This window comes from Bos indicus x Bos taurus, chromosome 15, assembly GCF_003369695.1.
Source record: "Bos indicus x Bos taurus breed Angus x Brahman F1 hybrid chromosome 15, Bos_hybrid_MaternalHap_v2.0, whole genome shotgun sequence".
NCBI classification, from domain to species: domain Eukaryota; kingdom Metazoa; phylum Chordata; class Mammalia; order Artiodactyla; family Bovidae; genus Bos; species Bos indicus x Bos taurus.
In genome coordinates, this window is record NC_040090.1 from 32,542,940 (window position 1) to 32,549,510 (window position 6,571).

The window sequence follows — 6,571 nt, forward strand, 5'->3', positions numbered from 1 at the left end:
GTGAGAATCTCTGATGTTTTTAAATCACCAACGCCGAAATGAACCCTGATGGGAGCCAGAACACAGAGAAATGGCTTGCTCTGGGGAACTGATATCTTGGGCTTAGGATCCTACTTTGAGCTCCTTCAGACTTTTGATGGAACTGAGGCTGGGTGGCAGGGGTCCTGGTTTGAAAACAACCTCTCGGACCTTCAGCAAGTTGCTTCCTTCCTTGGATCTGCATTCCTTGTCAGACAAACAGCCGAGGAAGCCATCTGTCCCCCTTCCTGCCTTCCGGGCTGTTGTGAGGAATCTCTAGGTCTATTAAAGTATCTGGGGTTGCAGGCTATGGTGTGTGACAAGGGTCTGCACCTGGACCATGTCTAAAAGTGATCAAGAAGTCATTCATTTGAGTCCCTGAGTCCCATAAAACCAAAGCAGGGCAGAGAGTCCAGTCTCATGAAACAAACCAGTCATGAAATTTGATGTCATCATACTGCAGCACTGTTTAATGGAGTAGCCATCAAAGCACTATCCTTGCTTGTTCCCAGGAGTCCCCACCACAGAGCCGGGCTCCCTCCACCCTACCATGGCCTCAGATCCCCCGACATCCTGGTTGAAGACATGCCTGCTAGGTCTGGGTCTGAAACCATCTTGTTGCTTCTCCAGGCTCGTCGAAGCCTCCCTTCTTCATCTGGAGGTCACATGTTCCCAGGACTCCTAAGTGGCAGGCATTGAACGTTCAGAGCCCAGCTCCTAAGAGCTGGAACCCCCAAGAGGCCAAGAGCAGGGTCTTCCAGGAGAGCAGAGAAAAGGCCCCTTGGAGAGTGAGTCTGCCTGTGCGCCTGCTAGAGAGAAAAGAAAAGGCAGTGAATGGTCAGCAGGGCCAGTGGGGAGTCAAACAGCCGAGGGAGGGACCCGAGGGTAACTCACTTGGCACAGACTCACAGCTCAGCCTCTTCTTCTCTGCAAAAGACACCACAGTGAGGCCTCCAGGTAGACAGACCCTCACACCGCAAACTTCCCTTCCCATCAGGCCCTGGCAAGGCCACTCCTCATCACAGTCCACCTTTCCCTTCTCCCAAACACACTCTGACTTCCCTTCCTCCTCCTTCTGCAAGAAATCTTCCCCGTTTGCCTTTCCATCCCTGCCCCACCCTGGCCCAGTCACTCTGTCCTGCCTCAGCACTGGGGAATAGCACATGTGCGTCCCATCAACCCACTACGGCCACGGCCTCCTGGGATCTGAAGCAGCCCTCCTGCCACTTTCCTCTGCTTATTGCCCTCCTTAACCAGGTTCTTTTGGTCTATTAGACTGTGTAGCAGAAGGAACGGAGAAGGCAATGGCAACCCACACCTGTACTCTTGCCTGGAAAATCCCAGGGACGGGGGAGCCTGGTGGGCTGCCGTCTATGGGGTCGCACAGAGTCGGACACGACTGAAGCGACTTAGCAGCAGCAGCAGCAGTAGAAGGAAAATTTTGAGAACGTTTAGAGAATCATCTGAGAATATCACATGTGCAGAAAACACTTATCTGACTACCTCTGAGCTGGCAGAACCTGAGTCACAGAGAAAAATATCTCCAACTAGCTTCTGGCCTTCAGCGTCCTCATTAATCACGTGGGTCTCTTGAAGGCCCTGGGGACTGAAATCAACTGGGGACCTCCTGGCAGTCCTGTTTCCCTCATGCATGGCTCACCACCCAGATAGGCGCAGTTAAAGTGGCTGCACATCTGATCACTGCTCGAGAGAGTCACCAGGCTGTTGTTTCCATCCTTAAAGAAACTCGTCACCACGAAGACTTCATGCGGGGGGATCAGCACCTCACGCTCTTTAGGAAAGACAGACAGGGCCTGGATGGGGGCCCCAAAGCAAGTCCTTAGAGAGAAGAAGGTGGCATTACCAAATCCGCGGGCCACTGTCTCATCCAGGGAACTGGAGGTAAACTGGCCCAAGCGGATAGAGTCCCCCACACTCTTAGGTTCAAAGCGAATGGTGCCCACACCACGGAACACCACCTGCCCAGGTTCCCTGCTGCAGCCCCCACCACCCCGCAGCAGCTGCAGGGCCCGGGTCAGGTAGAAATGCAGAGCCTTGAAAGGGAAGTGATTCATGTAGGACTCCCAGGAGCCACCGCCAGTCCGCACAGCCTGGTTCAGCTCCCGGTACAAAGTGTTGGATGAGTTGGTGTAGACCATGATGGCAATTCCGTGCTGGCTTCTGAAGCCAGGAGGCAGAGTGAGCCCTGCACGTTTTTGTTCCCAGGCCTTCTGGGCTGTCTCCCAGGACTCTCGCAGCAGGGCATGGTCAGCCATCTCCTTCTCTAACAGAAGCACTGCTTTCTCCTCCATCTCCTCCGAGCAGCCCACATAGGCATCATCAAATGTGTCTGGAGCCAGGCTCAGGTTTTGGATGGAAATATTCTGCGGTAATGGAGAAAAGGAAGAGAGGAGCCACACAGGAAAACACATAAGTTCAGGGTACTGGACAGAGGTCCTGGTGGAAGATCAGTTTAGAAGCACAGAATCTCAGTCTGGGACTTCCCTGGCAGTCTAGTGCTTAAAACTCTGAGCTCTCTATGCAGGAGGCAAAGGTTCAATCCCTGGTGAGGGAACTAAGATTGGCTGCACCGTGGGACCAAAAAAAACTCCCACCCCCCCCACATGCCCCCAAATCTCACTTCTATGCCCAAAATAGAGTGTGAAATTTGGCAAGAGCTCCAAAATTTAAATAACAGGCACTGGAGTCAGTCAAATATGGGTTAATTCCTGAATTCACCACTTACTGCTTGTGAGATCTTGGGCAAATCTCAACTTTTCTGGGCTCAGGTTCTCCCCCTATACACTGAGGATACTTCCAACCTCAGGGTTATTGTCAGGACTGCGTATAGATCCTCACTGTGTACTAACTAAGAGGAGTCATCTATCGTTAGAGAGGGTCCTGCGCGTGGTGGGACGTGGGGCTGGATGACCTCCAAGCACCTTTCTGGCTCTGAGACTCACTGTGCAGATAACATACAAATATACAATCTCCAATGACCTGACCCCATGCCCAGCCTCTGACTCTTTCCCTCTCCCACACAGGTGTGTAGATACCACACCAGATCCCTGTCAGCTTTGAGACTCAGTCCTCTCCTGCTCTAGAAGCCTGCATCCTCCAACCTGGGGTGGGAGTGGGGAGGAGGTCAAGCCCTGGTCTGGGAGGGGCTGCAGGAGGGTCGTACACAGGTAACCCTAAGGAGAGTGTGCAGGCTGGGCCCCGGGTGGGAGATGGGAAGTGAGAGGAGGAAGCTGGAGGCTGTCCCGAGCGAGGAGGGTATGAAGGCAGGAGGGTCACAGGAGGACCAGTGGGTGGAGGTGGGGTTCTGGGAGATGGAATGGGAACTTGGGGCTCCCTGCAGTGATCCTGAGAGGAAGAGGGTTCAGAGGATGACATCCTAGAGAAGCATCCCTGGGAGGGATCTTTGAGGAGTCAGGCAATGGGTTCCCCTCAAGTGTTCCTTACGTGGCAGCATATAGTTCCCCCCTCCCCTGCCCCCGTTACCTGCCAGGGGACAGACGGGCGGACACTGCTGCCGAGGGTGTGGAGGCTAAGGCAGCTGAGGGCGATCAGCAGAGCTGCCAACATTATTCCTCAGAGACACTTGGAGAATGAGATCCAGCTGAGGGTGGGACCAGCGATGGTCCAGGCTTGGCTTCGATGGGCTGGGGGACAGAAATTTGGCCCGGCAGGGCCTGGGCGGAGCCAAGGGCGGGTCTAAGTGAGTGGGCGGGGCTTGGGTTTTAGCATCCACCGCCTTCACCCCAGCACAACGTCAGTCTTTGCTCCCCTCCTCCCGGCTGCCGGAGTGCTCAGCACCTTTTGCCCCGGGGGTGATATAGGCGGATGGGTAATTTGGTTCTACTTGGAAAGAGAAGATGGGAGTCAAGGACCCACCTGGAGGTGGCGAAGACCCAGAGCGGGAAAAAGCACTTAAGTTTCCGGGCAGCGGGGGCTGAAGTCTATGCGGGCGCTACGATGTCCCCTGTCCCCAGAGTCCCGCAGATCAACAAAGTCGGCGGCTAAGTATAGCACCGGTGGCGGTAACCCGACACCTCTCTTCCACAACAACAGACACCGGAGTAGGGGAAGCGGGACTGAGGGCTGTAACTCCCCTTCCCAGTGACTGCGCGGTCTTTCTCGAGGAACTTCTTTGTCTTCTAGCAAGACCAGAGCTAGAGAAAGGGAATTTTGAGACGTGGTCTCTCCCTCGGGAGGGCCCTCACCGCTATGGCCGGCCTCCAGATCAGTAGGTGGAGGGGACCAAAAGGGTTCCGCCCGCAGAGAGGTCCCCACTTGTGCACTCGTTGATTTGCATATAATTTGCATATGGCCAACTGTTGGTGATGTGTACTCCAGCATCTGAGCGGTCTCCACCCCTCTCCTTTCTTTTTACACCCCTTCCCTTCGGTAAGCCTTGCCCATATGCAGGGCTCTCTCCCTGACATTCTCAGGGGCCAGTCCCGCCCCTCCACAGATCCTCTGTCCCCTGACCTCTCAGACTCAGGTGACCCCATGTTTATAAACACTAACCTTTCCCCTCACTTTCCTGGGCTTGCCTATAAATAACCAACTCTGTGTTTTCGATGTCCCCTGGGAGGTAATGGGAGAAGGGACCAGTGAGGAATCAGCAGCTCTGGGAAGAGCTTTCTGGCAGCATGAACCTCTGCGGGTGGCAGGGTTCCTCCCCCAGAGTGCCCAGAGGACCTAGGGGTCCAGAAACCAGGATTAAAGAGATGTGCCTGCTACCTGCTGTGTCTGATAAGCGTAAAAGGTTAGATTTATCCCAGGGCCTAGACCTGGTCTGGCTCATTAATTCAGTCCAATCTTTGTTCCCTCATCTATTCAGGTTGCCAGCCAAATAAAGAATTTCCTTCGCCTAGAGTACTGCTTCCTCCAGAAATCCTTTCTGTAGACCAAAAAGGAAGACAAGCTGTGTCCAAGGTTGAGGGAGGGAGGTGAAAAGAGGGGCATCCCAAGGAGTTCCCTGGTGGCCTAGGGGTTACGATTTAGGCATTCACTGTGGTGGCCCTGGTTCAATGCCTGGTTAGGGAACTGAGATCCCACAAACCAGAACATAAACAAAAAAAGAGAGGCAGTCCAAAAAACCAGACTGCTTGTCAGCAAACACAGCAAATCAAGACAAGTTCTTTCATCCCCTTCCAATGAGACTGGCCCCCATAAGCTCTCCAAGATTAGATATCAGGAGTCACTCTGCTGTTTTACATTATTGTGAAAAACAGCATCTCACCTACATATCCTGTTGCCTCTCCCCCTAGAGGGTCCTGAGCACTGGAACTGAGTTGCTGGAACTGAAGATACTATACTGTCTGGGACAACTAGGCATGAAGGGACACTCCCTGTTACAAGATCTGCTGGTATCAGTATTTTGTCCTCTCTCTATCCTCTGGCTTTGGGAATTGCTTCTCCCATTGCGAGACTTGGCTTCAAGAAAGGCTTCAAGAGATGGAGTCAAATCTAGTAACTGAGCAGTGGTCTGGAGTGAAGCAGACCTGGAGAAGGAAATGGCAATCCACTCCAGTACTATTGCCTGGAAAATCCCATGGACAGAGGAGCCTGGTAGGCCACAGTCCATGGGGTTGCAAAGAGTCAGACGTGACTGAGCGACCTCACTTTCACTTTCACTTTCTGGAGTGAAGCAGACAGTCTTCTAAGAGCACATGGCCATTTAATGCTGGAGTTGGGACCTAGACTCTCTACTCTGGGAATCTCTTCTTGTTCCTCAGGTAAGTCTCCATGCTCACTTGAATGGATCAATAAGGAGATACTCCCCAAGGCCAGGGATTTTGAATGCAGAACCAAACCCAGTGGGGAAGCACTGTTCCACTGGATCCTTGTTCCAGCCTGGATCCTTGATTTCTCTCTGGATTCAGGGATTCCCTTTTTCATGAGACGAGCTCTGGCCCAAGCACCCTGGGCAGACGTTAGTGTTCTGAGCCTAGAGGAGACATCCAGAAGTAGATGGGGAGTTCAATTAAGTCACTCAGTCGTGTCTAACTCTTTGTGACCGCATGGACTGCAGCACTCTGGCTCTCTGTCCATTACCAACTCCCAGAACTTGCTCAAACTCATGTCCATCAAGTCGGAGATGCCATCCAACCATCTCATCCTCTGTTGTCACCTTCTCCTACCTTCAATCTTTCCCAGCATCAGGGTCTTCTCCAATGAGTTAGTTGTTTGAATCAGGTAGCCAAAGCATTGGAACTTTAGCTTCAGCATCAGTCCTTCCAATGAATATTCAGGATTGATTACCTTTAGGATTGACTGGTTTGATCTCTTTGCAGTTCAAGGGACTCTCAAGAGTCTCCTCCAATACCACAGTTCAAAAGCATCAATTCTTCGGCACTCAGCTTTCCTTATGGTCCATCTCTCACATCCATATATGTCTACTGGAAAAACCATAGCTTTGACTACACGGACCTTTGTCAGTAAAGTAATGTCTCTGCTTTTTAATATGCTGTCTAGGTTGGTCATAGCTTTTCCTCTAAGGAGCAAGTGTTTTTGAATTTCATGGCTGCAGTTACTCTCTGCA

At 52.4% G+C, this 6,571-nt stretch overlaps 1 pseudogene across 1 annotated transcript; it reads right to left on the reverse strand.

Annotated features, from left to right (window-relative positions):
* Window positions 1-460: 460 nt before the first annotated feature.
* LOC113905552 lies at window positions 461-4,274 on the reverse strand (annotated as a pseudogene). The gene is made up of 5 exons (XR_003514686.1): window positions 3,916-4,274; window positions 3,523-3,713; window positions 1,679-2,402; window positions 913-945; window positions 461-827 (listed from the first exon to the last, which is right to left on the reverse strand). The product of XR_003514686.1 is annotated as an ecto-ADP-ribosyltransferase 5-like (transcript).
* Between the last annotated feature and the right edge of the window lie 2,297 nt (window positions 4,275-6,571).